This window comes from Rhinolophus sinicus, linkage group LG06, assembly GCF_036562045.2.
Source record: "Rhinolophus sinicus isolate RSC01 linkage group LG06, ASM3656204v1, whole genome shotgun sequence".
Lineage (NCBI taxonomy): Eukaryota > Metazoa > Chordata > Mammalia > Chiroptera > Rhinolophidae > Rhinolophus > Rhinolophus sinicus.
Window position 1 is genome coordinate 31,418,520 of NC_133756.1, and position 21,607 is coordinate 31,440,126.

At 40.3% G+C, this 21,607-nt stretch overlaps 1 protein-coding gene and 1 long non-coding RNA gene across 4 annotated transcripts in view; one reads left to right on the forward strand and one right to left on the reverse strand.

Annotated features, from left to right (window-relative positions):
* ROR1 (receptor tyrosine kinase like orphan receptor 1) overlaps window positions 1–21,607 on the forward strand; it is a 368,707-nt gene that overhangs the window by 213,740 nt on the left and 133,360 nt on the right. The gene's annotated exons all lie outside the window — the stretch shown is intronic.
* The window catches only part of LOC141572109 (uncharacterized), a 42,057-nt gene continuing 40,662 nt past the window's right edge, over window positions 20,213–21,607 (reverse strand). Inside the window, exon 3 of the long non-coding RNA XR_012497251.1 lies at window positions 20,213–20,451. This is a non-coding gene — a long non-coding RNA (uncharacterized LOC141572109). The remainder of the gene's footprint in view (window positions 20,452–21,607) is intronic.

A 21,607-nucleotide genomic window follows, 5' to 3' on the forward strand; every position in this document is an offset into this window, starting at 1 on the left:
GGATTCTTGGTACCTTCTTTCTCTAGAAGATAATTAGTATATAGTCTTTAATTCCCTTTTAGAATAAAAGAGAAAGCTGATTAATTCATTTATTCATTCATTGATCAAATCTTTATTGCTTTCTGCTGTGGTCTGGGCTGTGTCTGAAGAATTAGGATAGAAACATGAATCAGACAAACATGTCTGTCCTCCATGAGCTCAGAACCAAAAGGGAAAGACTGGTATCTAAAGGCATAATCATAGCCTTCCAATCGATTTAATAGATTGTGTTGTCAAGGGACATTCCCCCCAATCACAGAGAGAAATAGACAATGGAAAAAACATCCATTGGTATGCAAAAAGGAGAAATCCCCAGGTGCCAGAAATGAAGAGTAAGCTCAATAACGGAGCAATGATTAGTGAGACGGGATTAAACAAAAACCTCTTAGGGTTTCCAGGTGGGAATTACCGCCCGTTCTCAGGAATTTTCTCTTTCCCATTCCTGAATCCCGAGAAAAGTTGGTCGGAAAATCGGCTCCTTGAACCCAGGTGGTTGGTAGTATCGGCCGTCACTTTGTGGAAACGATTCATCGTGGAGAACAGATAACAGTTTATATCTTGGGATTCAGGAACGGGAAAATGAAAAAAAATTCCTGAGAATGGGTGGCAATTCCCGCCTGGAAACCCTAAAAGGTCCTATGAAAATATGGGAAGTATATGTGGTTTTTAGGGGCTGGAGTTTCAGTACCCCATGGGGATGAAAGCTGGGGCCATAGCAAACAAATTCTCTGATAGCTGTCAGTGAAGAATGACTGGTCCAAGCGTGAAGTAAAGAATATTCTGCTGAGGATCTGGTATAGAAATCTATCAGCCACCTGGGCCATTGGGACCAAGCACGAGAAATCAAAACCTCAACCTGCACTATGTGTGGTATGGAGTTGGGGTTCTTCTTGTATAGTGTACAAGCCACAAACCAAGAAGATAATGTAAAAAGTTGGTCTGGAATTAAACTATGAGACATTGTCAGGGGACAACCTACAAACTAGGTCATAAAAATATCTCCTCACCCCAGTGCACGTGGGTCACCCACCAAAAACAAAAAGTCTAAATTCAAAACCACCAAACAACACCACCAAACTCCTGCTGATGTTAAGTTTATTTTTAATATTACAGTGTATGCAAGAGAGGGAAAAAAGCTACCCTTAGTGAGAATCAGCAGACACAATACATGGAGACGTTCATATCTTAGAAACTAAAGACAACAGAAGAGTTTCAGAGAGCAGATATGTTTAAAATGTTTCATGGTGAAAGAGGGAACAGAAACCATAGGGCATGTACAGGACAATATGACCAACAAAATTGTGGACATTTTAAAAGAACTAAATAGAAATTCTAGAATTGACAAGAGTTACAGAAATTAAAAATTTATCAAATGGCAGCACAAAGCTGAAGAGAGAAATGGTGAGCTGGAAGACAGATTTGAAATAATACGGTGGTTAAGACGATGGATTCTGGAGCGAATGTGACTAAGTTTGAATCCTGGCTCTACTATCTACATACTGTGTGACTTTAGCCAAACCACTCAACCTATCTGTGCTTTGGTCTTTTTCATTTGTAAGATGAGGTGATAAAAGTAACTACTTCATATGGTTGTGAAAATTGATTTGGCTAGCAAATCTGATAAACTAATTGGAGAATAAGGAGTAACAGCTGTTTTGGGTTAATATGGTTATTACTTTGGGCTTGATAGTGAAAAAAAATCATAGGTACTTTGGTAAGCTCATAAAGAAAGCATATTTTAGGTTTGGAGCAGAAGTTTCAGATCCTGTTATATCAGCCCATGTCAGCAGCTGCCCACTCTGTCCTTCCGCACATGAGTGTTTACCCATATCAGTGTCATACTTCTCAGCTTGGTAAACAAGGTTTTTCATGGTCTTACCCCTGCTGTCTCCTCTCACCTCACCTTTACACCCCAGACAACTGTGCACTCCATTTTTTTCAACAACCTGCCTCTATTTCCCCAAATTTATCTTTAGGAATATGCCTTTGTTCATGCAGTTTCTTCTGACTGGATTATCTTTAACCCCATTCTACACTTGGCTAATTCCTCCTTTACCTAAGCATTACCTTAAACATTCCCTCACATCCTTCTCCCCACAGTTCTCCTCATGGGCATAGTGCTAAATAAGATAGGCAGTATTTCTGCTTTGTTGGACCTTGCCTTCTAGAGGGAGAAACAGACAATTAGTGAATTTTTTCATGAACTCCATTGACCATGCAATCAACAGTGCCCCAAAATATTTTATATGTGGGGTGACATATCACCCCATGTCTATCTTGATCAGAAGTCTTACCATGCTGTATTGAAATGATCTATTTTGTGGCTGCCTCTTTAAAGGGGTTCTCTTACCTATTGGCATGCTCCTATTACGCAATCCCTGGTTGTAGTAGAAAATATGATGTTAAATCATATGGGCTCAAATGCTATCTATGCCAATTCATAGCTACTGTATGTGAATACCTACTAGGTGCAATGCACTTGCTAAGCATGTTGCATGCATCATTGGAATTCACACCACCTCGTGTGGTAGAACAGAGAAGCAGCTGAGGCTCATGACGGTTAAAGCACTTGGCTGTGGGGCACAGCTGGTGAGTAGCCATGCCAGGATTCTTACTAAGGCCTCCAGGCCAAGTCCAGGAATCCACATCCAACATGGCAACTGAATATACTGTGCCCCTTGCATTTATAGCCCCTCCTTCCGTGGGGCAATTGCCCTCACATAAAAAGGCAGTAAAAATAAAACCCATCACGTGGTATTCGTTAATGCCTTTCTCTTCACATGGCTACTCTGTTCCACCCATCAATCCCACTCTGGCTCCCCAGCCTCACTAACGTCCTGGTTTTCTGTTAACTGAGTCCAGTCAGTGGCATTAAACGGTTACCTTTCCAACAGGAAATGAAATTTAAAAGAGACAAGACCACCCGGGAAGAGCCGTTGAAAGCTGCTATTGATGGGGCATGGAGGTAATTTCTGAAACAAATGCTTCAGAACCAAGTACCTCCTAAAGTAAATCGATCTACAGGGGCCCAACCTCAGCTTCCCCATGGGGGTTTTTGGGTGGGGTGTGATGAGGGCCTCTTTCCCCTTCTTCCATTTTCAGTCACATGAGGTCTCAGAGGTTCTCTATAGAAAGCCAAATGTTTCTTTTGGAGAAAGGACTGGAAATTGTACCCCAAGGTAGCCGAAAGGGAGGGAGTCTACTACTTAAAAAAATACTGAGGCCTGCTTCCAACTGCAAATAGTTCTCTGTGCTGACAGACTAGATTTGGGGGTATTTTTGTCCTGGCTTGCTTTTTTAAATGGAGAGTTACTTCCTCTACCAGCTTGGAGTTTTACGCGTAGTACGGAAGTGTACAGCATGGTTCTCATAAGCATGAGCTCTGGAGTTACTATGACTCTGAGCTTTCTTTTGCTCACTTGTGGAGGCATTGGTATCTGTCACCTAAGATTGTTTTCCTGGCCAAGAAACACATTTGTGGGTCGCACTTGTGTTGCGCCATCGGACAGCTGCTTGCGTGATCAGAATAGACAAATACATGTTGGCCTCAGCCCCTTAGCCCACCTCTTCCCTGAGAACTTCACTGTCAAGAGCTGTGACCAGGTTCTCCAGTTCAGGAGTGGTTCCCTCCTCTCTAATCCCCCTTCTCTGTTACTTGATTTGTCTGCAGCACATAAAGAGTCTATTTAAATGGTATTGACTGGCCTATAGCTTGGAGCTTGGTTCACAGCTAGTCCGAATATAGTCGCTGAGTCCTGTCCTTGTGCTGCTAATTGCGTGTAGTTAGAGCGGTGGCAGTGGATAAAAGGGTAAGATAGAGACGGACTGGAACAGGAGCCTTGGTACTTGGCAAGCTAAACAACAGTCCTCCTGGGATGGGGTCTCTGAGAGCTCATCCACCTTTTGTTTCATTTTCCAAACTGGTAACCAGTTGTGGGACTTTTCTGGTGGAATCGCTGGGGTAGCCATGTGGTGTTTAAGACAGCCCCAATTCAGCAGGTTTGGGCCTTAAGCCACATCTTTTGAATATTGATAGCGTTGTTTCCTGACGTTGTCCTGCCATATCAACAACAAAAGCACGTGGAGCCTTATACCCTCATGTGGAAAATGGGAGAAGTGATACCAACTCTAAAGGGTTGGATAAGGGCTGAACAAAATCTGAAGTGCCATCACAGTCTCTACATAGATAGGTGCTCACTCAGGTAGCTCTCTTGCGCACACCCCACCCCACACACACACACACACACACTTCTTATTCCTAAAGGGAGTGTAGTATGATCTGGGGAAAGAGCACTTGACAAGGAACCTAGATCCTCGTCCCAGCTCAGTTCCACCACCAGGTCAGTGACCTGTCAGTTAAACTCTGGGCCTCAGTGCTCTCATCTGTAAAAAGGGCGGTTTCAGGCCTTGTTCCGGCTGCCTCACCCATAACGAGGCTCCAGTGCTTTGTGGACCAGTATGGCAGCCAGTGGCCACCTGAGGGTGTTGAGCTGGCCACCTGAACGGTGGCCAGTCCACAATGATGTCAGTATAAGTGTAAAACACAAACTTGATTTCAAAGGCTTATATGAAAAAAGGGACTTAAAATAGCTTCATAATTTTATATTGATTACATGTTGAAAAAATTTTTCATATCCTGACTTAAGTGAAATACAGTATTAAAATTAATTTTACCTGATCCTTTTCAATGGGGCTACTAAACAATTTAAAATGGGACATGTCCCTCGCATCATATTTCCATTCGAAGGTGCTGCTCTAATGAACCTCAGGTACATCCCCTCACCTGTGTTTCCTACTGGCAGCATGAGGAAAAGTGCTCATAAGTATCCCGGCTTTACAATGTGAGGAACCACATTTTATGAAAAGAAATTTTTGTAAAACTGATTTGGTGTGTGCCTAATACTTAGAAACATATATAGTACTTTATGTGGAATTAATTATCATTATTGATTATAATCTGATCATGAATTCTCAGAGAAGGGCAATATTTTGAGTAATCTTCCTTTTGTGGAGAAAAATTGTGCAGGTTAGAAGTCCAAAGAACAGAGGGATTATAATTTGATAATGGTTACGTAAGGCAGAACCACAGGACAAGTCAGGAAATCCTAGGCCCTAATGACCCAGCATTGCCTATGTCTCTTGAACTTCGCCTTGCACTAGTCTCCCCTGCTGGCTATGCACCAGCCACACCAGCTTCCTTTAGGTTCCTCCAGCAGACCAAGCTCTTTCCTGCCAGGGCATTTTGATATGCTGTTCTTTCTACCCAGAATCCTCTTTCTCTTTCTTTTATGCTCCTTGAGGTCTTGACACAATTATCATCTCCTCAGCTAAGCTTTTCTTGACCATCCAAAGTTAGTTTCCTTTTCCTTTATAGCAATTAAAAAAATCAAAAAATCTGGTCTAGGCCTGGAAGTAGTAAGAAGAACACCTTCTTGATAGGAAAGCAGGGGAGCTTCTGGCCAGCTCTGCTCTGTCTGCTGGGTTGCCTAGAACCCAGCATAAAAAAGCATGTGACCTGGAAATCAGTTTCCTTCAACCAAGCTGTTCTCTCCAGGACTCTTATTAATCCTAGTTAAACACTTGACAAATCTATTCACTTTAGGAAAAGGAACCTCCAAGATGAGGGCTGTGGAATTCTTTCAAGAAAGAGAAGGGAAATGATCCTTTAGAGTCGATCTTGATTCTTCAAAGCCTGCTCAAAGAGAAGGACTTTGCCATGGGGCACCAGCTTCGGAGCGGAGTCAGCCTCACCCCTCGGTGGTCTTTCCAGGCAGTCCTTTCAGCTCAGTTCCAGCTCTTGGCATCAGTCCCTTACGTCAGTCCTCCCACCCCCTCTCCAATGTGCTGCTGTCAGTGGGGCAGTCGGCTTAGAGGCACGAGGCCCTAGGGTGCTCTCCAAATGGCCGACTTGGCTGTGTAAGGAACACAGAACCCCCTCCTCCCAACAATCGCCGTCTGGTCTAGACAGAGGAGCAAACGACCAAGCAAGCTTGGAAACGTTTATGCTCCTGTTTTTACCATTCAGAATTGGGATAGAGATTTATCTACCTCCTGTCATGGGTCTTAGATGCCTTACTCTCTTGGTACCATTTTCGGTAATTCCTGGCAAAAACAAGGCACAATCTTAGATTCATAAGTAATCAGGAAGCAGCAGAGAAAAAAGTTACTTGATTGTTCCCAGGCCATCTTTTTCCTTGCCTGCATGTCTTTTAGTTTGGATTTAAACCTGCCTATTGAGGGAACCTCCCGGTGCGTCCATTTCAGAGATGGCTTTGAAGCTGGCCTCAAGGTAGTTCTAGAAACTTGTGGCCTGGGGTCCTCCTCACAGGGATCATAGGAAGCCTTTATAGTCCTGGGCCTATGGCTTTAGTCAGCTCTTGCACACAACTCCCAGGGACTTTTGTACTTAGAGGCTTCTTGGCTAACGGAGGGAGAAGAGATCGCACAAAGTCCTGTGCCACCTGCCTCCTGCCTTGCCTTCGCTGTCCCTCCCCCTCCACTCATGCTCGCTGTGTTGTAGAAGCAAACTGCTTCTTGTTCCCCATCATATGTCAGGCCTCTGTGCAAAGTACCCTCCCCAAACTTTTGTCATCCTTAAAGACCCAGTGCAGAACTGACCACTTTGAAGAAGCCTTTCCTGACCCCACCTTCCCCCACAGGTAGCCATGCCTTACCCTGGAGGAAAGTGAGTCAGTGGTTGTGCCTCACCACCCTGCTGTGCGATGCTTTCGTGTGTGTTCTTCTGCTCCCTCTCCTTCTTCCCCGATGCACGAAATGTTCGTTCAGCATCTTCTTCATTTCAAGCAAAGCCCTCGTGGAGATCCCACCCTAGTGAGAGTGTCAGCCAGGAAGAGCCGGTGGAGAGGCCTTTGAGAGCCTCAAGATCAGCGTACCAAGCTGTGCACTTCCTGAGATCAGGAATTATGTCCTAGTTGCATGCATCCCTGTAGTTCCAACTCTAGCACAGGTATTTGAATAAATAAATGAGTAGTGAATATCAAAACATCAGGGTTGAAAGGTACGTTAGAGTAGTTGTCCTCAAAACTTTGGTGGGTATTGGAATCACCTGGAGAGATCCAGGCTTATTGAAGCAGAGTAGACCCTAAGCCTTTGTAGTTGTACCAGTTTCCCAGGTGATTCTGATTCCCACCAAAGTTTGAGAGCCACTGATAGAGTAGTAGTTCTTAAGCTCAGCTGTGATTGGAATCGCCTGGGGAGTTTTAACAATTACTAATGCCTGGGTTTGTTCCCGACCCCCATTCTGATTTCATTGTTCTGCACAGTTGGTGATTTGAGGGGTTTAGAAGGTATTGAGGAGATTCTAACGTGCAACAAAGTTTGAGAACCACTGTTTTAGAGTTCTTCTAGGCTAATCTGCCATGTAGTCAACTCTTTCAATAATATTCTCAGAAGTGATTTACACAGGTACAGATGCTTTTTCCATTTGTCCGTAATTTTCTGAGGTAATATAGGAAATAACTGGGCTTTGAGGGAGAAGTCCTTGGTTTATACGTAAGCTCTGTGGCTAACTCATGCTCTTAAAAATTGAGCTTTAGCTTTTTGCCGTTGTTTGTATTGTTTATCTGTAAAATGGGGGAGAATATACCAGTCTTCTGAATATAATGACGTAGATATGATGGCTGAGCTCAGTCCTGATTAAATAAGACACAGATTTATTTTGATGCTGATATTGACATGCTTTTTAGAATGTCTGAATGAGTTGGCTTAACTCCCTCACCTTTTCTATATGGCCATCGGGAGTAATACTTCCCTGCCTTATGAAATAATAACAGCTAATTAATAGCTAGCATATATTGAGAGTTTCTTTTGTGCCATGAATCATGTTAAGTGATTTATTTACATGTATTGTCACACTTAGTCTTCATAATAATTATGAGAGATAATATGTCCATTTTACAGACAAAAAGAAAGACAATGAGCCTTAGGGAAATGTAATGTGCTGAACGATAGCCCCCCCAAAAGATATGTCCATATCCTAATCTCCAGAACCTGTGAACTTTGTGTTATTTAGAAAAGGAGTATTTGCAGATGTAACTGAATCTTGAGATAAGTTCATCCTGATTACCTAGGTGAGCCCTAAATGCCTCAAGGTATCCTTATAAGATAGTGGCATAGGGAGATTTCATACAGACCCACAGAGGAGAAAGTGATGTGAAGATGGAGGCAGAGATTGGAGTGATTGCAAGCACACCCCAGAAATTCTGGGGGAGCCCTCAGAAGCTGGAAGAGGCAAGTAATGTTTTTTCCCCTAGCTTCCCCACACAGAACATAGTCTTGCCTGATTTTTGACTTTTGCCCTCCAGAATTGTGAGAGAATAAATTTCTGTTGTTTTAAGGCACCAAGTTTGTAGTAATTTGTTATAGCAATATCAGGAAACTAATAAGAGCAATTTCAGCCATTTGCCCGCAGTCACAAAGCAATGAAGCCAGAATTCAAAAACACGTCCTTGACCAATATATTATAGTGCCTCCAAACTGAATTGAAATTTGTAATAAAATACCTTAAATTCATTTACTCAATAAATATTTATTGAGTGCCTACCGTGGACATGGCCTATCCTGGGGTCTGAAGATGCAATAATGAATAAGACAGAAATGGTCCTGCCTTCGGATTCTCTACAATTTAGTGGAAGTGAGAGACTTTAACAATTAATTTCACACACACATATATTAAAAATCGTTGAATTGCAGCAGTGATAGGTGCTTTAAAGAAGTGTGAAAACATACCTGCATGAAAACAAATGGAAAAAAGGAGGCTCACTTCCTCCCTGACTAGGCCCAGCTAATAGCCGTCTGAGATACGGGTCAGCCCTTGACTTTCTGTGGCCTGTTTCCTGGGAGCTTACATGCCTACAACTCCATTTAGCCCTCCTGAGCTTATCTGGGATAAGGACCCACAACAGGAGGAAGGCAGTAAGGCTTTCGGCAGGCAGTGAGCTCTGCAACCCATTACAGACATCATTATGAGGCAGTGGAGTGTGGGGAAACTGCTTTTAGGAAAGGTTGGAAATTTTTGCATTCCTGTGCCAGGCAAGATTTCCTGTAGGGCCACGAGAAGCTCACTAATCATCCCTTTAGTTCCAAGTGATATTACTTCAGGGAAGTTCCTGTCAAGTCCCCATGCCTAAATATCTCTTTGCCTGGGTATATTCCATCAAATGCTTCATTGGCTTTAAAAAATGCTCTGAGCTTTAGCTGGTCCAGCAGCTTAGGAAGTTCAACTCACCACATGTCTCAGAGGGCTCCTAGTTCTGCCCCCATGAGTTGCAGCTAAGACTAACTTATATTCTGACCATTTTCAGCAAATGATTCTGTTGTTTGGTGGGCCTTCGGTCAGACCTGACTAACTCCAGCCATTCAAATATGGTTGTATAGAATTCACATTGATTTGCAAGAATTTCCTATCCATGGCCTTTGCTTGTCTTTTGAACTCAGGAATCTCTGTTTTCCTGGAGATCTTTCCCAGGTCTCTAATTTCAATCTTTTCCCCAACACTTACATTCACTTATCCATTCAACAGGTATTTATTGAATGCCAAGTGAGTGCCAGGCACTGTATTAAAGATACAGGGTGAAAACAAAATGGCTGTCTCATAAATCTCAGTTTCTGGTGCAGTTACCAAATTCCTGTGTGGGGAGCGCTATTACAGCTAATACTTCCTGAATGTTTGCTCTGTCCCAGGTGCTATTCTAGATACTGTACTCACAATACCATCTCATCTAATGTGCCATAAAAACCCTGTGAGGTAAGTGCTATCACGTCCATTTTATAGCCATGAAAACAAGCTTAGAGAGGTAAAGTGACTCAATTCCTAAATGGCAGTGCCAGTATTCAAATTTACGTTTTTCCTACGACACAGTCCATATTCTCAAGGACTACCTAGTTCTAAACTAATAATTCATGTTTGTAGGGAGGAAAGAAAGAATGGTTTATAAGCTTTTTAGCTTATATTAAGTTGGTGCAAAAGAAATTGTGGTTTTTGCAATTATTTTTACTTTTTAAACTGCAGTTACTTTTGTACCAATGTAATAGAACATCCTCTCTAGAAGAGGACATTCTTAATTACCCTTAGGTGGTTTTTTTCTTTGTGTTTTTCCTCTATTTTCCACATTTTCTTCAATAAATATCCTATACTCTTATAGTCAGATAAAATACATACGAAAACAGGTATTCAAACAAATTCATGTACATGCGTGTTCATTATACCACTATCCACAATAGCCAGAAGGTGGAAATAGCCCAAATGTCCATCACTGGCTGAATAGGCCGACAAATTGTCTTATAGACTTATAATGGGATATTATTCAGCCGTAAAAAGGAATAGAGTAGTGATACATGCTATAACGTGGATGAACCTCAAAAATGAAATGTTGAATGAAGGAAGCCAGGTACAAAAAGTCACATGTTCCATACATGTAAAAAAAAAAAAATCCAGAGTAGTTAAATGCAGAGAGACAGAAAGCAGATTGGTGGTTGCCAGGGGCTGGGGGGAGGACTGCTTAGTGAGTGTGGGGGTTCTCTTGGGGGTAATGGACATGTTTTGGAACTAGATAAAAGTGGTGGTTGCATAACATTATGAATGTACTTAATGCCACTGAATTATTTATTCACTTAGAAATGGCTTGCTTCATGTTATGTGAATTTTGCCTAAATAAAAATATGAAAACTCCAAAATACAATCGACATATTGGTAAGTGTTTATCATGCTGTTCTTCTGTATGGCTAGTGCTGTGAGGTCTGCAAAGTGGGTTTGACGTCTCTATGCTGGAACTGTTTTTACTTAGTGCTGTAGCCCCTGACCCAAGTAAGAGCCCTGGCAAGGCCACTAACTAATAAAGTCACCTTGGGCCAATTATATAACCTCTCTGAACTTCAGTGCTCTCAGCTGTCACCCGGGAGTGACAAAATCCACTGAGGTCATTATCAGAGTCTGATATAATGTTGTACTCTGTGAAGGGACTTGCATATGTTTTCCTAGTTTATTGTTACATCAGGAACTTCTAGGTGATCAGAAATCATCTCTAACCGTTGACCAGGCATGTGTGTGAAAAGAACTATGTATGAAAGTAAGTGGTGAAATCTTGGTCATGTATGTGTGTGTGAAGACCATGCTTTGTGTTGTTGTTAATATTATTGTTTTTCATTTGTGGGTTTTTTCATTTGTTTGTTTGTGTCTTTGCTTTATAATAAAGTTGATTCAGGTGAATAGGAATGTTTGGGCTGGGGGTGGGGACAGGGAAAGGTGAGGAAATGGAAAACTTTTAATGGTGAAAGCACATTGCAGATAAGAGCTTCGAGAAAGTCTTTTTGCTAGTGATGAGAATCTCTGCCAACACTTCCCAGTGGGAACCAGGCTGGTCATGACAGTCTAATCAAACTTTGGGCGCAGATAACAGGTAAATAAATCCTGGGCAGACCTTGAGATGCTGGCCTTGAAATTAGTGCCACTTTGGTGCTGAGTAACAGAAGCATCCTGAATTGAGTCAGTCACCCACTCACTGTAGCCCGCTCCTCCTAACAAACCCGTTCTCATATGCCCTCATCCTGTCAAGAGAGAGATTTGGGGAAGGCCAGGGGAAATCTTAAAAGACCACTTCACAGTCCAGCTAAATGGTTTGGGTCTTTTTCGTCAGGGCCAGTTGAAGCAGCCTCATTTACTCTCGTTTCAGGAAAACTAAAGCCTCCAGGAGACTTCTGTTAGAAAGATGGGTCTCAGCAGCTCAGCTCTTTTGAAGGGAGGTAGGGGGTCTCTTGTATATTTATTGTCCTTTTCCTTCTTTTAAAAACAACTAAATTCAAAAACACAGAAGCTAAACATATTTGTATAAAATATAGGAAATGAAACTAAGCCAAAATTATATAGTCACTGCTAACAAGTATTCTTTTAGTCTTTTTATGCACATGCATTTACCACAATGGAACCATACTGGGGCACTCTCTTTTGTAATCAGCATTTGCTTTTTAACAACCTCACAAACCTCCTTCTGTGTCATTAACTATTTTTAATGACATCATTTTTATTGGCCATATTAAACATGCTCCATTGCAGAGGTGTTTTGTAATATATTTATCCTATCCCCTATTATTAAAAATTTAGGCTTATTCCAATTTCTTGTTATAAATAATACTGTGATAAAAATGTGAATAAAAGACCTAGGATAATACCTGGCCCATGATGTTATCATACGTCTGTCTGCTTATTTACAGTCCCTACAACAGTGTAGGGGAATGCACCATTCTACTTCAGCAACACTAGGTATTGTCATTTTATTAGTCATTGTCAAATTCAAAAGCAAAAATGGCATGTCATTAATTCCTATGTCTTGATAACTAAGTAAGGTTGATTTTTATTTTTTAAGTTTAATGGCCATTTTTTTCTCTAATGAATATTCCTTTTTTATTCGACTATTACTGTATTTATCTTTTCTTAATGATTTTTAAAAGCTAGTTTAATTTTGAATTTTGCTTATGATGTGTTTTTTTAACAGAGAACTTTTATTTTTATGAAATCATATCCATCAATCTTTTCCTTTATAATTTTTTACTTTAGTGTCATGCTTAGGAAAGCCTTCCCTTCCCCAATATATAGAAGCAACCTGTATTGTTTTGAAGATGCTATAGGTAAAAACTTGCTTTTCAAAGTCTGGGTCAAATTGAGCAATATTTCCAGCCCTAGATAGGGCAGCAAATTAATCTAGTGTCAGAGCCAACTGTTTCTCTGCAACATAGACTCATAGTATCTCCAAGCTAAATGACCTCAGAGATCATACAATCCAACTTTCTAGCTGATACGTGACTCACTTCTTCGAAAAGCTTCATATATGGTTCTATATAAATGCTTTCCTTCTAATTAGAAAGCCTCTACAGTAAAACTTTCTTTAGTGACATTACGCAAGGCTAGCCTATTTTTGTCTCTGAGAAGTCCTAAGGTTAGGTTGGTCTTCCTCATGTTGAGCCAGCTGGTCTTCATTCTCATTCTTTCTATTATATCTTCTTTTTCTCAGAAAGTGGATCAAGACTGTTCCTGGACTTTGCAGACTTGTTGGCCTGGGTTTCTGCTCTAGTGCTCAGGAGCTGTATAGCCTTGGGTAAATTATGTAATCTTTTAGAGTCCCACCTTTATCATTTATTAAATGGGAATTCCAAAATTCCTATTGTTACACATCCTATCTCTTGAGACAAAGTTAAATGCTGGAGCAAAAAGGCATTGATTCTACCTCACAGCTGTGTGTGGTCATTTCAGGCTTGATTATGACTTGAGTTTTTCTTTATTTCTAAGCTTCTAAGGTGTGTATGCACTCTTTGAAGCAGTGTCTTAGAGCCTTATTATGATTAATAAAGAAAGTGAAAATACAACTCTAGATAAATTTGTAAGCACATTGAAAAGAAGCAAGAGTCAAGATCAATGTCATTAATTCAAGCAATCTGTTATGAAACTTATTGGTACACAGATATGTCCTCATTAATTCTAGTGTTGCTTTGAACTTTGAAATAAAATGACAAATGATTTCTGGGGGACTTTCCTGTTCTCAGGGAGAGGACCCGGTACCTGGGCACCTGGCCCTCATGAGGTGATTTTGAGGATTGGGGGAGATCACGCATATCTGTGGTAGTGCATTATCATTATGATATTATTGCCCATAGAGGCTCCTCTTTCTCTGACTAAACAGGTAACATTCTTTTTATTATTTCTCCTAACTCCTTTTCCTATTCCTTCCCCCATAAAAAGTGGCCACCTAGAATAAACATACAATACTCCAGATGGACCGGGACCATATAAGATACAGCTACACCATTTCCTCCTTCATTTAGCGCTTTTATTTCTGCAACCCAAATTCTCAGGTTCTGGGTAACATCATCTTATTATTGACTTGCGATGAACTTGCAGTTAACTAAATCTCTCATGAGTTTCTTTTGCCATTACCTGTATCTCTCCTTTCTCATACTTTTGTAATCAGTATTTTGTGTGTCAGTACTCACTATGTCTATCGTAGCTATTCTTACATTTCAACATGTTTGATTTATCATATTACTCGATGCTGTCGTTTAGCATATTCATGACCTCCTAACATTGTATCTTATATTAATCTGGCCCTCATCTAAGACACTGATATGACTGTTGGCTGGAAAAGGATGTAGACAGAACCCACATCATGATTGTATCTTGTCTTGTTGCCAGTGTGGAGAACTTCCTCTCTTACAAATATTTATTGTTCAGATTATGTTTTTAAAGTCTGCAGACCTATTTTAGCATCTTTCCGTTTCTTTGAACTTTTTCAAGTCAGCATTCCTATTCTGTCCCATTCATTCATTCGACAAGCATTTGCTGAGTTATGTACTAGACATTGTGGTAGTTGCTGGGTATCGAAACAAATACTGTGCATCTGTCTTCAAGATGCTCACAGTCTAGTGGGAGAAACAGACTGAAAAAAGTGAGTGCATAATTGAAGTTGTGGGGGAGTTGTAAATAAGGCTTTGCAGAAGTGGTGATATTTGAGCTGGATATTACAGGAGGCATAGGAGTTTTCAAAGCAAGATGTACCTTAAGGACACATCTGGCCATGGCCCAAACCCCCTCTCCTTAGACTACCAACTTGCATGCCCATTTTCTCTCACAGTTCTTGCTGCTCTTCTGCAAACAATATTTTCTTGTTCACAATTAATTTATGTTATTATCATTCTAGGAGATGCAATTGCCATCCCGGAATGTTAAGGATAGAGAATGTGCACTATCTTTTAGCTAGTGGACCCTTTTAAGAAGTATTTAGTATCACTCATGTCTTATCTCACTATCAGGTTTGTGATCATTAATAATTAAAATAATATAATAATTGTTAACAAGTATAGTTACCTTTGGTAACAAAAACTGTTGTGACCTAAAGGTACCAATAATTGTTACCTTTATATGCCAGGCACTGTGAATGGTGCCTTACATATATTATTTCTTTCTACGATTAACAAAAAAGAGATTTGAGCTCAGAGAGGTTGAGTAACTAGTCTAAGGTCACACAACTAATAAAGCAGCAAGAGTAAAATTTGAACATTGGTCTGTCCCCAAACCTGGCTATTTATATTTCCCCATGCTGGCCAGTTGGTCAGTATACCCACCCACTCTCCTCCTAGGTTTTTATTCATTTATTATCCTCTGTAATTGCCCTTTGTATTAGTCTGCTAGGGCTGCTGTAACAAATACCACTGACTATGTGGCTCAAACAACAGAAATTTATGTCTTCACAGTTCTGGAGGCAAATCCCAAATCAAAGTCTGATGGAGATCAATTTCTGGTAAAGGCTATCTTCCTGGCTTGCAGATGTCTGCCTTCTCACTGCATCCTCACATGGGGGGGGGGGGTGGAGAAGGAGGAGGGAGAGGAAAAGGGAGGGGGAAAGGAAAGGAAAAGGAGGGAAGGAGGGTGAGAGAGAAAGAGGGAGAAAGAGATCTTCCTCTTCTTATAAGGCCACCAATCCTCTTGGATGAGGGCCTCACCTGTATGACCTCATTTAACCTTAATTACCTCCTAAAGCCTTATCTCCAAATGTAGTCACATTGGGTGTTAGGGCTTCAACATATGAATTTGGGGAAGACACAATTCAGCCCATAGCAACCTCCTTAGAATATTTCATACATTTTAATTTTGTCATTCTTTTGTTTATGCTGTTCAACCAGCATCAGCTTTCAGTCTTTCAAAATCCTTCCAGTTTTTGAATACCCAATTCAAACATCACTTCCATGAATATTTCTTTGGTTTTCCAATCAAATTTAGTTGGTCTTTCTTCTATGCAATAATAATACTTTGTATTTTGATTTAGCCCCTATTTTACCCAGACTGCATTATACATGTAGGCTCCTTGAAAGCCTAGAACCTGCCTTAAGATGCTCCCAGTGGGTCTGCCCTCCATTCTATTGGTACTCCCTAAAGGTATACTTGGATTATTCATTAGTTCTAAGGAATAGTGGAGGCAATTGGGTAGGTTTAGGATGGAGAAAAAAAGGCTACAAAAAAATTTCATGACTGTTTCCAAGTGTTGGAAGTGTTGCCTTACAGAAGAAAAAAAAAATGATTCCATGTTCCCTGAGAGATTTGAATTGAAACCACCAGGTAAAAGTTTCGAAGAAGCAGATTTCACCTCAATACAGTGAAAACCTTTTTAATTAAAAAACCAAAAGGGAAAGAAAACTAACACTCACTGATAACCAAGAGCTAAACATGGCAGCTCTACACACATTATTTCTACTCCTATATAATCTTATAAAATAGTTTCCCTGTTTTCCAGATGAGAAAACCAAAAGGCCAAAGACCTAGTGTAATTTCATGTAGTCTATCGCCTTTACCCATTCCTTCATGAAGTAGCAATCTCCCTCTCCCTCAAGATACCGAAGCAGACTGCCTGACCATTTTTCAGGAATGCTGTATCATTATCATATGTGCTGAGGGTGTTGGTGCAGCTAGTATTTCAGTTTCTCTCCATCTCTAAAATCCTATGTCTCAGAAATTCTCAGTCTCTGATATCAGTTTAAACTCTTATTAAGATTACTACAAATTATCATGCCAACATTTCATGTGTTGTTGATCTCGTTAGTTCACGTTTACGAAGCTGTTTGGAGGACACAGCTTTGGAAATATCTATACTAATAAAATTGACTTGATCCTATCAAATAGGGTCTACATTTTTCAAACAAGAGCTACTCTGGGGAAAAAAGTGAGAATACGCCTAAGTTGTCACCTGACTCTAGAAGTCAGATGGATGAAGTACTTAGCTTTGCTATTTTTATTACAATCCATGCTGAAGGTGGGTCCCTGTAGACTGAGCACCCCCGCCTATCCCAATCAGCCTCTGGGGCAGGCATCCAGTGTTCTGAAGCAGCTGCCATTTTTCTTGGATGATTCATGTGTGAAAGTGTCTCCTCTCTAAGAATTTGGGTCATCTTGTTCTTCTTCACAGAGCCAGGCTCTTATCAGACCAGAAGCGTCTCCTCATGTAAAATGCATCCAAGTTGGGAAGTTTATGAATGATAATGATAGCTGTTCATTCCAAGTACATAACTCTTTTGGTCTATGGCATCTTACATTTGGCTACATTGCTTTTTGTACTCAATGGGGCCTTAGAATCCTGGAGCTGATATACATTTTGGTTTAACTTAGAGATAATTTTAAAGTGATCATGTATCTCTATCTTCTCAATTCAGATGGTTTGTTTAACACAATATCTCTCTTTCCTGTTGTGAAGTCATAGCCTTGAGTTTGAGCAAAGCCTTTGCTCCTTGGTATGTGTGTGTTTCAAATAACATTCTGGCATGAGCTATAAAACCCCTTTCTACTCTGTTACCTCCAGTCAGAGGAAAGAGGAAACACCAGTGAACTGCCAGGAATATCTCTAACCAATTCAATTTTTTGTTGTTGCTTTTTTACTGTTTATTTGCTCCTGCTTTGTTTTCCCAGGAAAAAGTATCTTCTTCCAAAGTAAAAATATCTTCTTCTATTTTTACTTTATAAAATATGTTGTTCCTGAGTGGAGATGGGGAGAGGGAAAGAATGTTATTTTTTAGTATCTTGCAAGGTATGCCATCAAAACATATAATATAAAGTTGACACTACTATGGGATCATTTAACCCAGTTGGCCTCAAGTTGAACACACATAACTCAGAGAGAAGAAGGATTTACTCAATATCAAACAGTACTTTTGTGGTAGAGGTGGGACCAGACCCTGTTCCCTGGTCCTCATTGCATCAGCCTTAAAATATCACAGCTTCCAAGAAGTCTTCCAAAATTGCAGTAGAGAACAGACTGAGTAATCAGTCCCATCGGGCTTGGAGGATGCTATCAGGGCAATGGGTCTTTATTCATTAATCATAGTCCTGTCACAAACCTTAAGGATCTGGAACCCACAATGTGAAAGCCTTAATTAACTGCCATTGTTTTCTGCACTCGACTTTTAAAGACAAAGATAGAAAAGGAAAGAAAATAAATAAGGGATTTATTGGAAAAGTAATACCCTGGATGATTCCACTTACACGAGGTACCTTGAAGTCAGACTGATAGAGATGGAAAGTACAATGGTAATTGCCAGGGGCTGGGAAGAAGGGAGAATGGGGAGTTCTTTTTTAATGGGTAGTAAGTTTTAGTTTGGGAATATGAAAGAAGTTCTGTGGATTAATGGTGGTGATGGGTGCACATTGTGAATGTATTTAATGCCACTGAACTATACACTTAAAAATTGTTAAAATGGTAAATTTTATGTGATGTGCATTTTACCACAATTTAAAAAAAAGCATCTTTTGTCCAATCTAGAATTTCTGTATGCCTGTGTGTATGCAGCCCTAGAAACAGGCTATGATGTCCTAAAGAACAGTAATAACAAATTTATACTACCTTTTGTTTGCCTTGCATTTTTTGTTTTAAAATCATTTCACTTGCATCATTGTGTTTGATAGTTACTAAAACTATCATGAGAAAGGCATGACAGGTATCCTTCCTTATCCTTATTTTATAGATTAGTGAACTGCAGCCCAGTGTTACACAGCTGACTGATAAAAGAGTTGGTACTAGAACCCAGGGCTTCTAATTTGTGTTCTTGGAGCCATGCGAGATCCACTGTAAAAAGTTTTAAATTGATACTTAGCGTATGATACTTACTAACCCTGGAAAGCAGGCTAATATACTTTAGAAGCATTTTCAACACCTTTGAACACTGACATGGTTTGGAGGAGGCTTTTAACATGAAAATAAATTAATTTAGACACCCAGTGTCTAAATTCTGATTAACAGAGGTTTGACTGCATAGTAATAATACTGACAAACACTTATGTAGGACCTTACTATATACCAGGTACTATTCTGCATGCCTTCATTATACTAGTTCATTTAACAAAGTATTTTATTTATAATTAGTAACAAAATTTATTGAGACTAGCGTGTGCTAAACACCCTCCAAAGCGCTTTATATACTTTATCTCATTTAATCCACGTAACGGTCTGAGTCAGCAGGTATTACTAGAGCTTGGACATGTTAAATAATTTCCCCAAAGACACTTGATAGGAAGTGACACAGCCAGGACTCAAAACCAGATCTGCCTCCCTCTTTGCTACCACTCAAACAGATGGTGTAGTGTGCGTCTTTCTAATCACTGTCATCTCTCTGTATTAATTATGTCATTCAGGTGGCTGACTCATGGTCCTAGTGTGGATGCTGATTGGCTCATCGTTGGTTTCTTGAGGGACTTCTAAGTTTCACCCTGAAATTCTGGCTGGAAATTTGATTCAGTTGCTGAAAGCGGAAGAAATATAGCTTTCATGTTCATGCACAATTTGCTTTTTCATTTTCTTTTATTATCCTGAGACTTGCTGTAAATCATGCTTTCCCATCAGTCCTGGGGGTTCTGATTATGTTCATGGGGTCCAGCTAAGAGCAAGGGCAGTAAATTACTGCCACTTTGTTTGAAAATTTTTGTAGCCACAGTACATTAGCTGCTTTTGTTTGCTTTTCCACTGGTGGTGTGCACATTTTTATTTCAGAATTGGTGTTTCTTCAGTGTCTCATTTGTGAATAATGCAAAATGGAATGATTGGAGAAAAAGTATGTAAGAGGGTGTCCTGTTGGCATATATATATATAATAGAGAGAGAGAGAACTTGATAACTCATTTTAGCTATAAATGCTTTAAAATCTTAGAGATTTTAAATCTTAAACATATATATATATATATATATATATATATATATATATATATATATATATCTCCCGTTCTTTCTCTCTTTCTCCATTTTCCTCTTCTCTCTGTTTTACTCCATTTTCCAAAAAACCATGTCAAGGTAATGACCAATACAGTAACTAATATTGGGTAACTACCAAGAAATGCCTTCTTTTAGGCTTCTCCAAGTATTTTTGTTTATTTGAAAGACAGATAGATCAGAGGGTCAGGGGACGTGTTTTATTGTAAGTTTCTGTTTCAAATTTCCTGACATTTTCAGTGAAAGGAAGAAAGAAAGAGAGGAGAGAGAGAAAAGAAAACCTTTTAAAATGCAAAAATGGGGCTAATAAGAACCAGACCCTAAAGTGATTGTCAAAATGTCAAAAATAACTGCGTTTCCTTTATTCAATAGCATTAATCTTGAGGTACCTACCTTTCTGTAGAATCTCCTGAATGGCTTCACTTGATTCCCTTGCTGGGCCATCCACAAATAGAGTGGCTTCTAAAGTGACACCCAAATCCTCAATAGCGTTCAGTAGTTGGTGTGGGAGTTCAGTGGAGACATTTGTTTATGTTCTTCAAATCACGCCTTTTGAGGAAGTGGTTAGAAAGGAGACTCTCTAACATGCCCTGGCAACCAGAGTTTGAGGTCTCCTCAAGAGCCAGCATTGTCATAAGGTTCACAGGCCGATCCTGAAGGTGCTAGAAAACAATGATAATTGTGCAGGACATAATGAGTGTGAAAATTAACTGTTTTCCTGAAATTTGTTAGTTGCTAGAGTGGCTCTGGGGAGGATTTTAGTGCATCTGAAAACGGAGCTTAAGTTAGAGAATTTTCATCTTTATCGATAATCTATACGATGGTTATTTCATTTGCTTGGATTTTGTAATAGACACCTTCCAAGGAGGCTTTACAATAACCCCCTGTTCTCTGATAACTGCTCCCATGACCAATAATGATGGACCTTTAGCAGTCCTTCTGGGGAGAGTTGATTGGGCCGAGGGTGGACACCTGACCCAGATTGGGTCAATCAGAGTCTCTTTCCTGGGAATGTGGAATTCAGACTCAGAGAAAGCCTGTCCGTGTCTGTGAGTTGCTGGTAATGCCATGAGATTTACTTGGGGGCTATGGTAAATGTAGAGAACTCAAGCTGGTTTGCAAAGAGAGGAGATTTAAGCAGATACATAGAGAACCATAGATTGGAGGGGGAGGGAGAGTCCTGACTTGTTTCCCAGCAGCTTTCCCATCTTGGTTCCTGAATCCTGGCCGGACTCCTTGCCAGACTTCCAAGAGAAACCCTTTCATCGTATGTTACATTCCCCATTCACCTCATCCACCTCTCTTCGCCTTTTTGAACCAGCTTAAGTTAGCTTCTGTTACATGCAATCAGAGTCTTAACAAAGACAAGTTGACTCTCTCCAGTATGTATTTCTTTGATTACAGAGATGGCCAAGTAAACAAACTAGATAAATGTTCATACTTCCTCTGAAAGGTTTGAGTTGGGAATAAACTTCAGACATCTCTTAGTTCTATCCTCTCATTAGACAGAAGAGGAAACTGAAGATTATAGATGGAAAATGATATAGCCATGGTCATACAGCCAGGACTTGTTCCCTGGCCTTTCTGTCCTCAGGCCAGCCAATGCTCTTTACAGGCTGGCTTCCTCGTGCCCTCGATCCATCCATCCATCCATCCATCCATCCATCCATCCATCCATCCATCCATCCGAACAAGTTCCTGCTATATGACAGGTTCTGGAATATATGCTTTCTGTTTTTAACAAACTGTGTGGTAGGGTCAAAGATCTTTATGCTTATTTTCACTTCATTCCATGGCATTCCCTATCTGAAGGCCACT